The 19,892-nt window shown below is 38.0% G+C and overlaps 1 protein-coding gene across 7 annotated transcripts in view; it reads right to left on the bottom strand.

The window, feature by feature from the left end:
• Positions 1-19,574, bottom strand: part of WIPF2 (WAS/WASL interacting protein family member 2) — a 36,241-nt gene extending 16,667 nt beyond the window's left edge. The window contains exons 1-2 of one of the 7 annotated variants that reach the window (XM_016164713.2): positions 19,039-19,178; positions 15,602-15,790 (exon numbers count right to left, since the gene is read on the bottom strand). The gene's annotated coding sequence lies outside the window, so the exon portion shown is untranslated. Of the gene's footprint in view, positions 1-370; positions 1,936-8,190; positions 11,477-15,601; positions 15,791-18,706; positions 18,950-19,038; positions 19,185-19,550 lie in introns of those variants that run through there. The other 6 variants (XM_016164715.2, XM_036222375.1, XM_016164711.2 and 3 more) reach the window with 6 other exon arrangements.
• Between the last annotated feature and the right edge of the window lie 318 nt (positions 19,575-19,892).

Genomic DNA, 19,892 nt, shown 5'->3' with positions numbered 1-19,892 from the left:
CTTTGTTTTCTTTTATTTTGACTTTTTTTTTAATTAACTTTATTTTTTATAGTAGTTTAAGGTTTAGAGCAAAAATGACTAGAAAGTACAGACAGTGCTTATACAGCCCTGTTCCCGGCGCCCCACCATACACAGCCTCCCCCGGAGGGGTGAGAGGACATACAAATTTAAAATAAAAGAAACATGGAGAAAAAGTTGTTCTTCTATTTGAATTCTCTCAGTTTGCTATGACCATTATGTTCCAAAGCCCATAGCATTCTTTTAAAAAGCTAGCAGGAAACGACAGGAAAAATAAGTCTATTCAGAAACATTTTCAACTAATTCCAGTCACCTGAGTTCATGCCTTTTCTGAGTTTCCAGTTCTACCTACCTTCGTCACTGCCACACTGAAAGTCTCCTGGAATGATCTAGAAGAGACTGACACAAGTTGCTAATTCTTCTCATAGTCACATCTGATTCAACCTACATGCTGCAAATAAATGGCCTAAGGCAACAACCTTATACCTGACAGCACCACTTATTAGTCAAAGCAGTCACCTCTAGCAAGGCCAATCTTTTTCTAAAGTCATTCACAGCAAAAGACCACTAATACATTACAGTTAAAGTAGGCTCAATTCAAACTCCAATTTCAAAACAGATTCATTAAAAAAAAAAAAAAATCACCTGACTGACTTTAGCACTGACTACCAGCAGTAGCTGCTGACCTTTCCTCTGTCTCCATAAAGATTGCATGCATGCAATCTCATCAGTGACATTTAGCACACAATGGTACAATATAATCGGGTATTCTGCTTCCATTTTACAGGTAAGGACACTAAAGTTCCAGGAGTGGGAGTGAACACATGCACTAGATAGTCCAACCTGAGCTAAGGGTAACCACCTAAGATCACTCAGGAGTAAACTGTAAAGTTAGGACTCAAACTCAGGTCTTCTGATCCTCTTCTATCACTCATCACTGAAAAAAAAAAAAAAAAAAAATCTCCACTGGAAATTGGTTGGATTTAGCAATTTTCTAGTATTTTTCCCAAATGAAAATTCAATCCACTCCCAAGTTTCTATCCTAATAATAAAATATGAACAGCTCTATTTTTTTCCAAGAGCTTTATTCAAATGAATTTAGGATTCATGCTTATGATCACTAATTCAGTGCAAAGGCTCTGCTCTGAGAACTGCTTTTAGTTAAAAACAAATCAACCAATGCCAGATGGGCACTAGAATTAGCAGTGTTAGAATGTAACATTCCTGAGGTTAAACCTGAAATTAAACTTAAAAAGAGGGTTCTCTACAGAATTTTAAGTCTTTTCTTTCTGATCTATTAAATTAGAATGAGAAACCTCAACATTTGTTCTCTTCAGAGTCCTTGATTTTCAGAACTATTTTGAGATAGCCTCTAGTCCCAGCAACACAGCAACTCTCATTCCCTTAAACTCTTCCATCTTAAAAACCATGATATAAGATTTTCACATCCTCAGGAATCAGTTTCTTTTAATTAAAAATCAGAGGCATTATTTCAAATCTTCCTGATGTCAAATTTATCCCAGAATTCAGAGGTATCTGCATAAAATCAAGTACTGCACTTTTAAAAAGTGCTTTCCTCTATTCTTCAAGACCAAACCTATTTTTCTATTTAATTTCCTAATATTTCATTCAAATATTCCTATATTTTAAGAGCAGATTTCCTGAGTCCAAAGACACTGACTATTCCCTTCTGAATTTGAAAAATAAAGAATCGAATTTAGTTTTTGCTTTCTTCATATGTTTAAAATAATCTAAGAGGTATAGTATCCTAGTTACCACAAAAATTTGGGGCCTTTATTCAAATGACATTCTGCTATTATAAAACTCAGGTTTCAGAAAAGAACAAATTAAGCCTAAAGTCAGCAGAAAGAAAGAAAGAATCAAAATTAGAGCAGAAACAAATGAAACTGAAAACAAACAAACAAAAAAACAAATAAAATGCTACAAAGAGCTGGTTCTTTCAGAAGGTTAATAAAATTTACAATCTCCTGGCTGGACTCACTAAAGAAAAAAGAGAAAAGACACAAATAAACAAAATCAGGGAGAAAAGAGGCAAAATTACGAGAGACGGCGCAGAAATACAAAAGATCATACAAGAATACTATAAAAAGGTATAAAACACCAAATTTAATAACCTAGAAGAAATGTACCAGTACTTAGAAAGATATAACCTTCCTAGACTTAATGAAGAAGAACTTGAAGATTAAAGAGACTGATCAGCAGAATGGAAATTGAAAAAAATCAAAAACCTCCCAAAAAATAAGAGTCCAGGACCAGATGGCTTCACCAATGAATTCTACCATTCAAAGAAGATTTAATACCTATTCTCCTCACGCTCTTCCAAAAAATCGAAGAGGAGGCAATATTTCCAAACTCATTTTATGAGACCAATATTACTCTGATACCAAAACCTGGTAAAGATAACACAAAAAAATAAAAAACTACAGACCAATCTCTCTCATGAACATAGATACAAAAATCCTAAATAAGATACTAGCAAACCGAATACAGTAACATTATTAAAAAGATTATACACCGCGATCAAGTGGGCTTCATCCCAGAGGCTTAGGGATGGTTCAACATATGCAAATCAATTAATGTGATACACCACATAAACAAATTAAAACATAAGAATCATATGATCATATCAATAGATGTAAAACAAAGCCATTGACACAATACAATATCTATTTATGATCAAAACACTTAACAAAATCGGTATAGAAGGAAAGAACCTTAACATAATAAAGGCCATCTATGACAAACGCTCAGCCAACATTATACTTAATGGTGAAAAACTGAAAACCTTCCCTCTAAAATCAGGAACAAGGCCACTGTTATTCAATATAACATTGGAAGTCTTAGCGAGTGCAATCAGGCAAGAGAAAGATATAAAAGGCAACCACACAGGCATTGAAGAAGTCAAACTGTCACTATTTGCAGATGACATGATTCTCTATATAGAAAACCTGAAAGACTCCACAAGAACACTACTAGAAACAATTAGCAAATAGAGTAGAGTTTCTGGATACAAAAATTAATGTTCAAAAATCCATAGCATTCCTATACTCTAAGAATGAAATGTCAGAAAATGCGGAAAATATAATTTACTTTGCAATTACAACAAAAACAATACCTAAGAATAAATCTAACGAAACATGTGAAAGACCAATATAATTAAAACTATAAAACCCTATTAAAAGAAATCGAATAAGATACAAAGAAATGGGAAAATATTCCATGTTCTTGGATTGGAAGAATCAATATAGTTAAAATGACCTTATTACCTAAAGATTATACAGATTTAATGCAAACCCCATCAAAATCCCATCGGCATTTTTTAAAGAAATAGAACAAAAAACCATCAGATTTGTATGGAAGCACAAAAGACACTGCATTGCCAAAGCCATCTTGAGAAAAAAGAATGAATCTGGAGGCATCACTCTACAGGACTTCAAATTATACTATGAAGCAACAGTAATCAAAATGGCATGGGTCTACGGCCAGACTGCCCTGAAACAAGCCTGATCGCGTCTGATCTCGGAAGCTAAGCAACGGTTGGGCCTGGTTAGTACTTGGATGGGAGACCACCTAGCAAGACCAGATGCTGTAGGCATAAAAAAATAAAGGATTGTAAGTTGACAAGGTCCTTACAATCTGTGAGGTCAACCAAGGGTTGCCTCGCTTAAAAAACAAAACAAACAAACAAAAAACCAGCATGGTAGTGCTGTAAAAAGACACATAAACCAGTGGAACAGAATCGAGAGTCCAGAAGTAAACCCATATTTATATGGGCAAGTAATTTTTAACAAAAAAGCCAAAAACATACAGTGGAGAAACGAAAACCTCTTCAATAAATGGTGCTGGGAAAACTGGAAAGCCACCTGCAAAAGAATAAAACTAGATTGTTCTTTATCACCACGCACCAAAATTAACTCAAAATGGATTAAGGACCTGAATATAAGACCTGAAACAATAAAATATATAGAAGAAAACATAGGATCTAAACTCAAGGACCTTGGACTTAAAGAGGATTTTATGAATTTAACCTCAAAGACAAGGAAAGTAAAAGCAAAAATAAATGAATGGGATTACGTCAAATTAAAAAGCTTCTGCACAGCAAAAGAAACCATCGACAAGGTAAAAAGACAACCATCCAAATAGGAAAATATATTTGCAAGCGACGCCTCCAGTAAGGGCCTAATATTCAAAATCTACAAAGAACTCCTATGACACAATAACAACAAAAAAACAAGTGACCCAATCAAAAAAATGGGCAGAAGACCTGAACGGACGCTTCTCCAAAGAGGACACACAAATGATCAACAAATATTTGAAAAGATGCTCAACATTACTGGCTATTAGGTAAATGTAAATCAAAACCACAATGAGATACTACCTCACACCTGTTAGAATGGCTATAATCAACAGGACAATAACAAATGTTGGAGAGGATGCAGAGAAAAAGGAACCCTTATACACTGCTGGTGGCACTGCAAACTGATACAGCCACTATGGAAAACAGTATGGAGGTTCTTCAAAAAACTAAGAATTGATCTACCATATGATCCAGCAATCCCTCTACCGATTATTTACCCCAAAGAGTTGAAAACTCTCATCCAAAAAGATTTGCACACCGATGTTTCTAGCAGCATTATTCACGGTGGTCAGGACATGGAAGCAACTGAAGTGTCCTTCGGTAGATGACTGGATAAAGAAGCTGTGGTACACATATACAATGGAATATTACTAAGCCATTAGAAGAGTTAAAATAATGCCATTTGCAACAACATGGATGCACCTCGAGATAATCATGCTAAGTGAAGTAAGTCAGATAGAAAAAGTTGAAAATCACTTATATGTGGGATTTAAACCTAAAAGCAACAAATGAATAGGACAAACAAATAGAGACTCATGGACATAGACAACAGACTAGTGGTTACCAGAGGGGAGGGGAGGGAGGAAAGGGGTAGTAGATGGGGTAAAAAGAGTCAAATATGTGATGACATTAAGAAATCTAACTATGGGAGGTGAACACATAGTGTAAATATATATATGCCTTACTGTTAAAGTGTATAGCTGAAACTTATGGATTTCATTAACCAATGTCACCATAAAAAATAATAATAACTGCAAAGAAAAAGAAAAAAACACCTCGGGTTCCAATTGCAAGTTAATTTAAAAAGAGAAAAATCCAAAAGTATCTAAATCTTAATGCCATCTACTTTTGTGCTAAGAGACCTCAGGTAGCAATACTTTTCTTTAATCTTGGCTTTGATTACAAAGTAAACTATGGTTTTTGTATTGAGGTACCCAACAAAATCTCGTAGGGGAAAAAACTTGCTCTTAAAAACTAGGCTGCCTCCTCTCAGCAAAGTCTCAAGTGCCTAAATTCTACCATATAAGAATCAGTCCTATCAGTAGAAATTTGGGATGTCAACAAGAAAATAACCTCTTTTTTCTTAAATACATGTTCAATTTTTTAAAATATTCTATTAAACTTCTTCCCAATATAAAGAAATAGATAGGAAAAAAGACATTTCAAGATCCTCTCTGGACTAATAGCTCTGCCTACTCTGTCTCCAGATAATCTAAAGACAGCTGTGTCTTCAAGAGAAGATTCCAGACATTCCCCTCAATGAAATTCTTCTGATTCCATAGTTCAAATCAGAAGAAATCTTTCTAATAGTATCAGAGATAGAACATAAATGTCTGGCAGAAAATCAGTTGCTCTAGGACAAAGAAAGTCATGCAGAGAATAGGGGTTTTGTGTGGTGTATTTTAATCTCAGCCAGTAGCAAGTACCTAACGCCTTGCCTAATCTGACCCAGGTAGGTAGGGTGGCAAGACTTTCCAAGCACGGGCATCAAAAACCCAGTGATGAATCAGCTGTTCACAACTATTCACTAAAACAACCAAACATAGACACATTCCCATTAAATGAGTTCAAAATGATCAAGTCCACTCTGTATTTCTCAACCAGGTTTTAGACAAACATTTAATAGCAAGAAACTAAGAGTAATTGCAATAAATGAAAATAAGTAAAAAGTGAATGGGTAGTTTTCTGTTAAACCTGGATTCCAAATTCAATAGCAATTTCAGCCCATTCTGATGAGGACTTAACAATAACCCTAGGTGTCCCATTAGTACCAGTATAGACGTTATCCTGAACTAAGAATCAAACTTTAGAGGAAGATTTCATGTTACTATGTTCATTTTACCCAATGAGCTCTTAAATACAGACAGCATCATATCTTCTCATAGTTCTCTCCTATTATTTTACAACATAGGGTATGTGCTGAACAGCCAATTGTTGAACTGAAGAAAAGTAAATTTAAGAGTAGCATGGTCTTATGAACGAACAAGCAAGTATGAGCAGAGCAAAAAAGCAGCAAAAGATAGATCAATGTGCCAGAAACAGAAAAGACAGAAGAATGGATATCTATGAAAAAGAGGAAAAGAAAAAAGAATTTTTTTAAAGAAAAAAAAAAATCTCAAAAATAAATGATAAACCACGGTAAAAATTAACATAAAAAAGGAAGAAACATGAGACTATGCACAGAGTTCGGTGTTCCAAAATTTTTTCACTTGTTGAAAAAATTTTTCATCCACTGAGCACCACCCACCACTTAATCCAGTCAATAAATATTTATTAAACACCCACTAGATGCTAAAGCATTGTTCTCTAACAATGGTTCTCAGCCAGGGTGATTTTATTCCTCCAGGAGACATGTGGCAACGTCTACAGACTTTTTGATTGTCATGATTGGGGATGCTACTAGCATCTAGTTGATAGAAAACAGGGGTGCTGCTAAACAATCTGTAACATGTAGGACAGCCCCCCCCCCCCACAACAAAGAATTATTCAGTCTAAATGTAAATAATGCTGAGGTTGATAAACCCTGTTCTAGAAACTGAACAAGTCAAGTTTCTATAATCTTAGGGCTTACAGTCTAGTGGAAGAGCTAAACAAAGAAACAAATATAATTTCAGTATGTCAGTTACTGACAAAAGAAATGAAAAAGAAGAGAATCATACAGGGAGAATGTAGAAGTAGAGTGTTCTTTCAGATAGGGGTGCAAGGAAAGAAACCCAGGAGAAAGGGGCTGGCTCTCCAAAGAAGTCTCTTCATGAGCAGAGCAAGCTCTATGACCACCGGAAGAAAGAATAGCATTCCAAAAAGAATTCAAGAACAGGTAAAACCCCCCCAAGATGAGAATGAGCTTATGTGCTACAGAACTAGTAAGAAAGCAGGGGAGCTAGAATATAATGAGGAGGAGAATGGTAGGAGATAAAATCTGAGGCCTTATAGGCCATACTCCAAACCAAAAGTAGTATCTTTGTCCATCTCATATGCCTATACTACCAAAGAAGTCTAAATGAACCAACAGCTTCACACCTAGAGGAAACCATAAATTCAATGTTATCTCATTAATCGCGGACTGCACTTGATCTCTTGGCTTAAGCACAGCTAGGGACCTATGTACTAACTAGAAGCCTTCCAGGATTAAAAGTCACCTGATGATAACCTGCGTGCCTGTCCACCTGCCCTTCAACTTCACTCCTGAAAAGCAGTACACTATGGGGAGGTAGGAGCTCATTACCACAGTGACATAATGGCATCCATTTCCTAAACCAGAGAACCCCAACATGGGAGTAGAGCCAGGAGCTACTGAAGGGTATTCACATGCCACTCCAACAGACTAATGAACAGTAGAAGCCAAATGGGTTCCTCTAACTACACGGGAGCTAACACCAACACAGAATTATGAACAAACCTCCATTGTGTTCTAGGACGAAATATAGTAGAGGGTCTCCACGAAACATTTTTGGTTTAAAATACTAGGAAACAGACTAGAATAACTTTCACATTATACATACTTTACCATCCTCTCCATCCAAAATGTCTTATGTAGTTTGAAAATAATCCATAGCCCTCTTTTCTCAATGGAGAAGGTGCTACCTCCACCTTGAAATTCAATTCAGTCAAACCTCTGGTGAAACAGATTTCTATCATCTGTAGGGATGGAATTAATTAAAATTCCAAGGTTATTCCATGAATGGGGAAAAAATCATTTTTCCAACTGTAGGCATTTTCCATCATGGAAAATTCAACTATGCAACAAATCTGATTTATCCAAAAAAGTAATTCAACAAAAATCACATACCTACCATGAATATTTAAACTGAATACCCTAGACTTCTACAACTAAATCTGGATGTTTTACTCTTTAAATCAATGATCTGTCACTGTTACAAGCAGCACAAAACCCTGGAAGAGAAAGGAGGCAGAAGATAAATATTTAACTACGTAACAAAATGCTTTCAAATACAATTTCTCTAATAAAAATATATGTATGCATCCCAATAATACAGCTTTTCCTCTTCTCCCAATTATTTTTTAAAAGCTCAAAAAAGGTAAACTCGGGAGTCTACTTATTCATATACTTGATGTGGTAAATATCGGGTTCCACAGGTTACTCCCTGATACAGGGCAACCCGGGAGCCAAGTCCTCTCATCTAAAATGATGACAAATCAATGAAAAGTCTATTCTTGTGTTCAATTAAATAAGCACAGCTGCAAAGAATGGCTTCATAAAAAAAAAGGTAACAAATGCAAGAGCAACTGTAAATTAAATGTCTGAAAAACATCCTAAACAGACAACAGGGAATGACCTCACCAAACACTCCCAGCCCCTAACACAGGCCAAAGCAGAAAGAAAATCCTGTTATCCTGAAAGCACTGAAGTATTGGGAAGGTGAGGAAATGTGTACAGAAAATAGTCAACTGCAGTAAATCAGTAATAGTTCAAAGTAGTACCTTATTAACATAGCCAATGGTCAATTATCAGTGAAATAGTAATACTTTAGATTTCACACTGTGTTTGTAACTTCATTCACCAAAACTGCTTTATTGGAACTTGTAAAAAGTATTAGAGGTGTTTCTATAGTACTGCTCTTCTTAGAATGCAAGTCAGCTGTCTGTCAGCGCCAACATGGCTTCCTCAGGCTGTATTTTAGCTAATAACAGCCACAAGACACCTAAAAACTGGCAACTAGGGTACTAAAGTACTATTTGGCTCCTGATCGCTAAGCAGGTCACAGCAACCTAGGGGCAGCTGCAAACAATTGCCAGTCACTTTATAGACTGGCAGTAAAAGATAACAGCTGTTTTTCCTTTCTAGGCCTAGGGATCTGTAACACTGAAAAGAAAATAGAATATGCCCTTCCAATTTTCAAAGGTAAAAACAAACTTCACAGTGCCTTAACATCTCCAAAAATGATGCGGCATATACCGGAGGCAGATCATTAGTACGTCTGTTTTCAAAGCCTGAGTCAATTTTCTATTTTACCAAAAAAATTTAACAGATTCCTGGATTTGGACAGTGAAATGATGCAGAAAGTAGCTCCATGTTCATAATTAATATTTCCTCCCCACCCACACATCCCAGGAACCAGTGGGTTTAAAAACGTTGGCTAAAAAAATGGAATCATACAAGGCCAAAGTTATTACCACCAGCCAGCATTAACCAGAAAGAGGAATTCATCAGATGAAGGACATATTCTAATTTAGAACTCCAGACCAAAGCTAGACAGACTAAAACACAGTCTGAATACAAAAGCAAAATCAAGGAAGCCTAAGGAGTTTGCCTTGGAGATTTATGATAGCAAGGTTTAGAAGATCCCTTCTAAAATAGAGTTTCCAAACTTGCCTGAAGATAAGACACATCCTAGAGCATTTGCTAAAAAAACAAACACATACAAAAAGATTCCTGGGCCCTAATCCAGACTTTCTAAAATCATAAATTTTCCAGGAGAAAGATCTGTGAATCTGTATACTAAACAATTCCTGGTGTTAGGGTAGTCTGGAACACACTAAAGGAATATTACTAAGCAACTACACAGACACTATCTGAATACACCTCAGCAAGGAAAAGCTAATGAGTATGTTGGTTAAATGTGAACACGCTGCATGCATTTATCAGTGTTCCCTCATACAACACCATTAAAATTACACAAAGCAATTTTTTTTAAGATATAAACTTAAAAAAAAAAAGAAACTGGAAAGGGGACAGCAGCAAAATGAGGGATGTCAACAAAATTTGGAAGCTGGAAAGCAGATGCACTAGTGATCACAGAAAGGAAAAAAGCTAGATGCTTGCAGTGGAAAGTAGATTCCTACCACAGACTCTCAGAAAAGGCTCAGAAATTGGAGATGTCTAGTACATCTGGACAAAGGAAAGCAGGAAGGGCTAAAACAGGAGAATTGGCTGAAAATCTGTGTAAGAAATAGATTCCTCCAACCCTCTTTCCCTTCGCCATGCTGCCAGGCAGAAGACTGGAGAAGTTAAACCAAGGAAACAGTCACAACTAAGAGCAGGAGTGCCAAGCTGAAAATAGAGGGAGCAAACAAGAACCTAATTTTTACTGCCACATCTCTCAACTCCCACTTGACTCCAAAAACATCTGTTGCTGGGCTTATACTCTCTAGGCAGGAGACTGGAGGATACTCTCTCAGGAAACTGACCAGCCGCCAATTCACCCCGAAGTGGTGCCCACCACTTGATCAGTCAGGGCTCCACGCTCAGAGCTTATCACTACCCCATTCCTAAAAAAGAAAAGATAGCCAAGAGTTATCAGACATTTGAAGAAAACCTCTGACTTGAAAGATAGGAATCAAAGTAAACCAAACAGAATTCCTAACAACATGTAAAAATATTTATAAAAATCTAAGAATAAGAAGAGCTCTTGGAAATTTTAAAAACTGACACTAGACATTAACTTCAATACAAAAGATAGAAGAAAAAGCTAAGGAAATCTGTGAAGCAAAATAATTAGAAAATGAGTCTAGATTTTCACTGTCTGGATAGCAGGAGGCTCCCAGAAAGACAGAGGAGAGAAATAATTATCAAAGGAAGAGATGTAATACAAGAAAACTTTACAGGATAGATGGAAATAAGCTTTAGATTGAAAAGGCCTGCAGAATGCCAAACATGATAAATTTTAAAATAGCCACACCAAGGCACATCATCATTGTATTTCAGAATATCAGGGATAAAGACGAGGTCCTAAAATCTTTCAGAGAAAAAAAAATAGATCTCACACAAAGAATCCAGAATCAGTATGGCATCAAACTTCACAATACCACTGTAACTTTCAATACCAATATTGAAAGTTAGAAGACCACAAATCGAGGCTTAAAATTTCCAAGGAGATATGATCTCCAACATAACATTAATCTAATCGAAGTACCAACTGGTGAAAGGGTAGAAAAGAGATGATTAAGACATGCAAGCCTCAAGAACTACACCCCTTCCAATGACCCTTTTTCATAAAGCCTCTGGAAGAGGCTCTACTAATATGTTTGAATATACTGAAAAGAGATTTATACTTCTGCACAAGTTTAAGAATGAATTAGTGATCGATATTCAATAAATCAAGCAGAAGGAAGGGAGGGAGGGAGGGAAAAAAGGAAAGGAAAGGAAAGGAAAGGAAAGGAAAGGAAAGGAAAGGAAAGGAAAGGAAAGGAAAGGAAAGGAAAGGAAAGGAAAGGAAAGGAAAGGAAAGGAAAGGAAAAGAGAATGAAAGGAAGGAGGAGGGAGGGAGGAAGGAGAAAAGAAAAAGAAAAAGAGTGGCAATTATATTTAGGAAAAAACTACATAGTCATTATATTAGATGCCAATATTTTTCTTCTTTTGGTAACTACTCCCTTCTGGACTCACAAGGTAGCAGGCAGGAGGAGGCTGGAGGCCTGGGAACTATATTCCCAGAAGCCCTTGTCAATGGGGTTGTGGTTTAAACTCTGAGAATGAATCATTCACTCAAGATCTGGAAGACAGGAGAAAGGCAGATGTCACTATTGCTCTTCTAGTAGCATAAGCAGGTGTGTGGCTTCCTACAAATATGAGACATGTGATTTGCAGCAGTTTCCAATATTCTGCAAATTGCCTGCTTCGGTGTTCAAGGCGACCAAAATTATTAATGGTGGCAGTTTTTTCTAAATCTCTGTAACATGGCTTTCCCTAACCTATGCTCCCATAGCCTTCCAATGGTTTTGTAAGCATCTAACATCTTCTTCGAAATATCAAGAATGGTGTTTTTCTGATTGAATCCTGGTATAAAACACAAAAATATATAAAATATTGATTTAACCGAGATTGTATTAGGTAGACAACAGGAAGGGTTGAGGATGGTAGCAGTATAAGAATGCAAGAATCACTTTCACAGTAAAAATTCAATAGATAATATCTAAGAATGGAAAAATCAAGAAATAACAGTGTAAGTAAATGATGTAGAAACATGAAGATAATACGCATCTGGAAAAAAACACTGAAAGTATTAAAAGTAACTGAAGACAAATAAGGAGAAATGAAGCAGCCATTTTTTTAATTATAAGAACTGTGATGTTATTTGACTCTTTAAACCATATACTCTTGCTATGTTGATTTTTTTTTTTAAAAAACAAACATTTAATTACAAAAAACCAAAAAATTCCTAACACTGTATAAGCAAACCCAACCTTTACATCAACCAAATTTTAAAAAATAAGGTCAATCAATACTGGATCAACGCACAGTGTGAATATATATGTCTTACTGTTAAAGTGTACAGCTCAAACTTATTGGATTTTGTTAACCAATACCACCATAAAATAAATAAATAAATAAATAAATAAATAAATAAATAAAATTAAAAACCTCAGGTTCCAATTGCAACTGAAAAACAAAAACCACCAATATATGTTGTCGAAACATCTTAGAAGTTCTAAGATACTGTTCATTAGTTTAAAAGAATACAAGGTGAACTGAAATTTAGTCACTGATAACAAAAAAAACAAAAACAAAAAAACGGGGCTCTTTTCACTCTAGGCCAGCCATGTCTCATATTACCAGCCCCCAACTTCCACATGCCATCATCCTTCATTTGCACACCCCGAATATGAAAGTAGAAAAGCATACACAGAGAATAGTCAGGAGTAAGGAAAACCCAGTGATGACAGTCTCCAGTATGAAACAGGCTGAAAGAAAACTTAAACATATGCTCCATGAAATGCTGATCCAGACTTCAAATGGAGAAAAGTGTCACGCCTAATTTCAAGGATAATATATTAAGTTCCAACTCACCAGAGATAATCTAAAAACAAAGCTGTGACTTTCATTGTCGAGGAGTCTCTTCTCTCTCACTCTAATACCCTTAAGCCATGACATACACAGATGCTCCTTGCTGAAATGCTAGAAAAATTTGCCCATTTTCATTCCTCAATCACTAGTGATGGGTTGCTAAACCAAGAATCTACTTTAAGTTATGAAAATAGGGCAAGCTGATCCAATTTCACAAGAAAGGTATTAAATCAAACACGCCCATCTGGGGGCTTTGAGGAAGAGTACTGTGATTTTTGAACAAAAATCAATATACTTGCAGATAAAAATGCTTTCATGCTTTTTTGTAATGGCCCTTGGGCTACTGATTCATTTGCATGTTCAACAAGAGTTATGTGTCATGTTAAGACATATGCCCTAGATGACGGGTATGAGAATATCATATTTACCAGTTCATAATAAGAACATCTGTGCTCTCCCTCTACCCCCATGAGGCTTACAAAAACAGTCAATGTTCCCTAGAAGTAAATAGGTTTTCTGTTTCCTAAATAGCAGGTCTGGCAAACTAGCAATCCATCACTCCCATAATCTAAGAATTGCTCCCCAATAATCACTAATCTCTATACCAATTTCTAAGATCCTAAAATTTAAGACCTAATCTAGCCATAGAAGTTTAATTTGCAGGACCTAAAAGAAAGCAAGACTAAAAGTATAGGCTTTATTCAGGGAAATTCTTAGAAAAAAACATGTTCCACTGTATAAACATCAGAATTCTTTATCATACTGATAGTTTTAGCCTCAACATCAGTAAACTAATGTCTGTGAAAAGAACTGACAGAAAAAAATCTTTTTTGTAAAGGTAGAGCTCAAAATTCACTATGTTTTTTATCTGGGTTTTTTGTTGTTGTTGTTGTTGGATAGCTCACACTATCTGAAGCCCTACTTCCTACCTCTCTGCTTCTCATTCCCTAAGCTCCAGACACATTGGAACTTCCTTTAACTCTTCAAAATAGCCATGGTTTTTCCCTCCTCAAGACCTTCACCTCTGCCATTTCCTCCACCTAGAACAGTCTTTTGTCCTCCCCTCATCCTTTGGGTTTCAGCCTTCAAAGTCAATTCCTCAGGGATCTTCCCTGACTGCCCTCCTTCCCAATCAACATGGGTAGGCTTCCAATCTGCTCTTTCTATAGCATTTATAGCAAAAATAATTATTTAACGACTGTCTTCCCCACTAGATTATAACTGCGTGAGTGCAAGGACTGAGTTCGTTTTGTTCACTGCTGTATCTCCAGCACCTAGCACAATGCTTGGCACACAGTAGGAGCTCAAAAATTCTTGTCAAGGAAGTGAATAACAGGGCCCCAAAAATCAGCTTCACCAACTCTACGTACAATTTACCTTACAGATATTGTCACACATGCAAAGGGCCAAATAGACATGATTATTCACTGGAACATACTCTAGTAGCAGAAGACTGGAAACACATAAAATATTTACCAGTGTAGGGCAGGTGCCGAATCTCTTTATTGCTTATACAAAATGATTATAAAAATAAATTAAAAAGAAAAAGTAATCAGTATTAACAGTGTGCTACGCTTGTTTTAAAAAAAAAAAAAAAGACATATACCTATTTGTGTTGTATGTCCATGGTATTTCTGGAAAAGATCTTAAGAAACTGATAATACTAGTTGCCTCTGGGAAAACAGACTGGATTGATGAGTAGACAGTAGACTAAGCCCAAAGGTAGACTATTCACTGCATACCCTTTTTTCTTTACCCTTCCAATTTTGAACCATACAACAGTTATCTATTTTAAAAATAACATTTGTAAAGATTTTATAAATCTAGACTTATTTCCAAGACATTGATGGAAAGAGTTTAAATATCTCATGCCTGGATCTTTGACGGCAAACATTCTGCCTACTAGCTGAGCAGCGGGAGGGCGGAAGTGGAAAGAAGGAAAACTCACTTATCCACAAATCTCAGACAGCTTGCCCCATACTAGATTGCATCACTTTAGAAGAAAATTCCTTTTTTTTTTTTTTTTACAACCAGTTGTCCCAATCTGGACATATGGAGAATGTTTTCATAATCGGAAGGGATTATTGGGAGGAAAAAAAGGGAGAGATTACTGAATTCTGCATTTCTATAAACACAGAAAGTAGGTTGATGAATTTGTACTGAAAAAATACCATAAATACTGACTACACAATTATTTTCACTGAGGGTCCTCAAAATCCAAATGGAGCTTAATTTGAATCCAAAGAGTTTAAGAAATTAAAATTCTTTTGGAAACCAATTATAAGAATGAAGAGGAAATCTACACACGTTCCTTAGAAATATGGATATGCCAAACTTCAAGGCACTCTTCAGGAAAGAAAGCTCTGAGACTTCGTTAAACACAACTTCAATAAACATATTTGTTACCAATACCCTGGACCACAATTAAAACCTTTGGATCTGAACCTGTTAGCTTCCCAAACCTGCATATCAGGAACAGAATACGCTGAACTAATGATGGCAGAAGAAAGCCGAGTCCAAGGCCACTAACGAGAGGATCTGTCTTGGAGTCTCCAATGTTACAAGGGCCACTGTCATATACTGCAAGAAATGATCTTCATAATCCATCCCAACACCTATCGGAGACACAGTTATCTTCAACTAATTATCCCCTGAAAAACAAAAGGGTATTTACTAAGTAAAACACATAGAAAAAGGCATTCACTAAGTAGAACTAAGTCCTAGTACAACCATTCCGGTTATCTTTGCCAAGCCCAAATAGCAAGTTAGAAGCCTATTCCTGGCTACCCTACTTGATAACTCATTTGCTTCCACAGGCTCTTTCCGAATATTAAGCCAAAATCTTAAGATAGCTAAGATTGACACAAGCATTAGCAAACATATCACCTTTTACCCCTGCTAACAGTGTTTTTCTCCATGAAGTTCTAATCCACATTTTAAATAGGCTTCTATGATATACCAAAAAGTGCCTGTGAGTTTATCCTGTGACTCCCCAGGCTCAAAGGCTTAGGAGTGAGGTGGGGGGGGGGGGATTGCGGGGGGAAATATTAAAAAGTCTCTTTCTCCCTCAATGCCCTGGACTTTCAAAGCTAGACAAAGGCAATGAATGATTCTGCATTTAATCACCAGATGAATAAGAAACAGATCTGAATTTAGAAGAAACATAAAGGAGTGCAAAAACATTCAGTAAAGAGTACTGCCTGTATTTGCCTGCAGAGCAGCCCTCAGGATCTGCCATTGAACCTCATTTTGACACGGAACACCCCAACTACTCTAATCCGGAGCATATCCCTCAAGAGACAGTCAACCGGAATTCTGCCAACTTCTGCTTGAGAGTTGTGTGAAGAACAGTAGCAACAAGAGCCTACTTTGAGAAGGAGATCAACAATCACGCTCAAGAAGAAAAGAAGTTATTTGGCAAAGGGAAGCATGTTGCCAAAATGTTAGTCACAGCTTCGAGGTCCCAGTTTGTGTTTCTGCGACTATTCTTTGCTTTGACAGAATCCATTCTCTGGCCCAGGGAACCCAGTTCAGCTTCTGTCACTGCCCCATTTGAAGTAGTCAAGAATCCTTTCAACTTGGTGGTATCAAACTGTGACATAGACAAGATGTCCACCAGAGACCAAACAGGAAGAAAAAAAATGTAATGTGCCACTTCCACTTAGGACTGACTGAAGTAGAGCAATGGAAAAATATAACAGGATAAGAAAAAATGGAAAATCATGTAAAACAAGCAGTCTACACCAAAAGCCTTTCCAAAGCTCTGAGCCTCCATAATTATTTCAAAACCTTCTTAAAAACAAACTAAAAGACATACTGTAGGTTGAAATGACAGCAAAATATTAAGCTGGTTTTCACCCCCAAAAAAGTGTATATACTTCACAGCCTACAACTCTTCCTGTGGTTTGTATGAAGACTATGATTTGTTGAAACAGCCTGAATCAGCAGACCATGGTTTTGAGAATTACTTCAAGAGCAATGGGAAAACAAACTCAAGTACGCCTGGTTACTCTCCCGATCAAAGAGCCTAAGACGTCAAGAAAGAACATCTGACAATTTTCTCTTCAATAGGAATAGGACTCCTCTCTTCCCCTTAAAAGTAAAACCTGAAAACTCCATTGTTCTCAATACTTTCCTTCTCCTGCATTTCACCTTTGTGCTGACATCACATAACTAAACACTACTAAGGTAAACACTACTCTGATATCGAGTGTGAGGTAGAATTTGAACCTGCCCCCTCTTAAGCAAATCCACGTCAGACTTCAGAAATGCCAAGACTTTCAGGAACACTTCTAAGCTAAACAAGTTCACCTACGGGCGAAGTAGGTAGGGTACTGTACCCAAAGGAAAAGTCAATACTTATAAGAATTAACAATAAAGAAGTTGTCCACAATCACACTGGTCCTCACCAACTGGCAACATGGCCAAAGTGACTGGACCAATGTAAAATGTTCAGCTGTCTATTTTTCAGTGAATTTTCAAAGAGTTCATGAGGAAAATCAGTGTTTGTTAAGAGTAAAGTAGTTGAAACATTTTTTTTTAAGGGTAAAATACTGTTTGCCAGAGTGCGTTCTCCATCAACACACCTCATTCACCCCTAAGTTCCCTATCCTTATCTCTATGGCAGTCAATACAATGTAACACAATAATAGGAAATTTTTGGCTACTAAAAGTTGGTTGAGAAAAGTTAAAAAATAGGACACGTATCAAATCAAAACCAACTCTTCCCTAGCACAACAATGCAGCATGGCTGAGAAGAAACTGAGAAAGACATGTCTTCTAAATATCAATATCTCAATCTTGTTTTCAGAGGTCACTTCTTTGCCATTTGGTTAACACAATCTTTTAGAGGATGCGAGGGACCAAACCTGTATTTCAAAAGGAAAAAAACAAGACAGTTTAACAATTTCCCTCAAAGTTATTTAGTAAATCCATAAGTGGGCTAGAGCAGTCTTTACTCCCTGAGTGAGGTTCTCTTGTGGTTTGTAAAGGGAGGGAAAAAAGTCACCAAAACCTTCAGTAAGTCATTCAGAAACTCTAAGGCAAAAATAACTGCATGAAAAAGGAAGTGGATCCTCAAGGAACCCAAAGAATAGATGATTCAAATCTCTTTAAAATATAAATTCCAGTAAACACCAGTTCTTTCCGTTCCTCATCCCAGTGTTATCGCTTAAGAATTTACCTTCCTGACCAGTAACTCAACAATACACACTGCCCACCGTGAGCACTCAAAGATTTCTACCTTCCCTCACTTCACACCACTCCGACCTGAACTCTCAACTCTAGGGTTGTGGCCATGCGCATCTCAACATTTCTCAATCTAACCTTTAACTCAATTCTGATTCTTTCTCAACTAACGCTCTTAAGATTCCCTCCAGTGTGAGCAGTTTCCCGAATCATCCTCTCAACCACTGATTTTTACTCCACTCAATCCCCAAAATGTCACATTGGCCTCTTCATCCGGAGCATCCTGTTAATTACCTGTTCCCAACAGGTCCTCCCTCCCCACCTCCTTTTTTGCGCACGGTTACCTCGTTCCTCTCACACTGAGTTACCGTCTTACTCACCTTACCCGATCCTTCAGGATCCTATATTTCCTGCCTCTCAATAACCTTCCTCCCCATTTTCAGTCAGCGATCGCCCCACACCGATTCCTGACCACTCCTCCCTACTTGGATTTCCCACGCCCCCTCTCCTCCAGGTTCTTCAGACCCAGACCCAGTTTCCCCCATCCACTCAAGCCCCGCCCCAAGGGCCCCCTCTCTCCTGGAGGCCCCTCCTCCAATGTCCCCTTCTCTCCTCAAGCCCCGCCCCAATCCCCCCTCCCTCGGTTCTTCCTCCCACTCAGGTCCGCAGGTCATCTTAGCGACGGACCCAGCCTCCCTGGTCTCTTTCTGACCTGGCCGCAGCGGCTCCGGGAGCGAATCCTCCGCCACGTCTGCTCCAGCTTGGTCCAGTCCTGCCCGGCCCCCACCCGGCAAGCTCCCTTTCTCGCCGCCACCGCCCCTTTTGCCAACCCGGAAATGGATGTGCTCCCACCTTCCCCAGCGTCCGCGAACAAAATGGAGGCGGGGGGGAAAAGGAGCAGGGAGCAGGGAGCAAAGAGACGTTACACGCATGCGCTCCTGGAAAGCCCGCCCCTACTGGCGCACGTGAAGGCGGAAGCGGTCCGGTAGCCACCATCTTGGGAAGGTCGCAAGAATTACACCTACCAGCTAAGGGCGGGGTTTGCAACTTTGGCAGCAATTGTAATCACCTGGGAAAGCTTAAATAGTGGTTCCCGAGTTCCACTCCCAGAAATTTTGACTTAATTGGTTTGGGCACGGCCTCGGCATCTCTTTAAAATTGAGCAGATGATTCTAGTATTGCTGAGGTGGAGAATTACTGAGCTAAACAAGGTCTTGAACGTACCTTTTTCGTCTTTATTCCACCGAGCGCGCGCGCGCGTCCTTCCCTATTTCGAGTTAACGAAGAACCCGCCTCTGTCACCCTGGCAAGGGCCCAGTAGTCAAGCACCGGTTGTCATAGCAACCGAGAGGTAGGCCCCTCCCTCTTTATAAATCTTCGTTAACGTCATTTTAGCCATCTGACCCGCACACCGCGAGCACCAGTATCCTCTTTCCAGGGTCGGAGGTTTCCCAGATTCCAAGGCTGGAGAATGGTGCTGCGGACTCTCAGTCGCTTGGGTCAGTGAGAGGAATCCCCCATCCCTGGTGTGTGGGGCTGCTATTAACTTCGTCCCAGCTGACTAAG

The sequence above is a fragment of the Rousettus aegyptiacus genome, unplaced genomic scaffold (genome assembly GCF_014176215.1).
Source record: "Rousettus aegyptiacus isolate mRouAeg1 unplaced genomic scaffold, mRouAeg1.p scaffold_m13_p_6, whole genome shotgun sequence".
Lineage (NCBI taxonomy): Eukaryota > Metazoa > Chordata > Mammalia > Chiroptera > Pteropodidae > Rousettus > Rousettus aegyptiacus.
The sequence above is the reverse complement of the archived record's forward strand: the minus strand, read 5'-3'. Positions and strand labels throughout refer to the sequence as shown.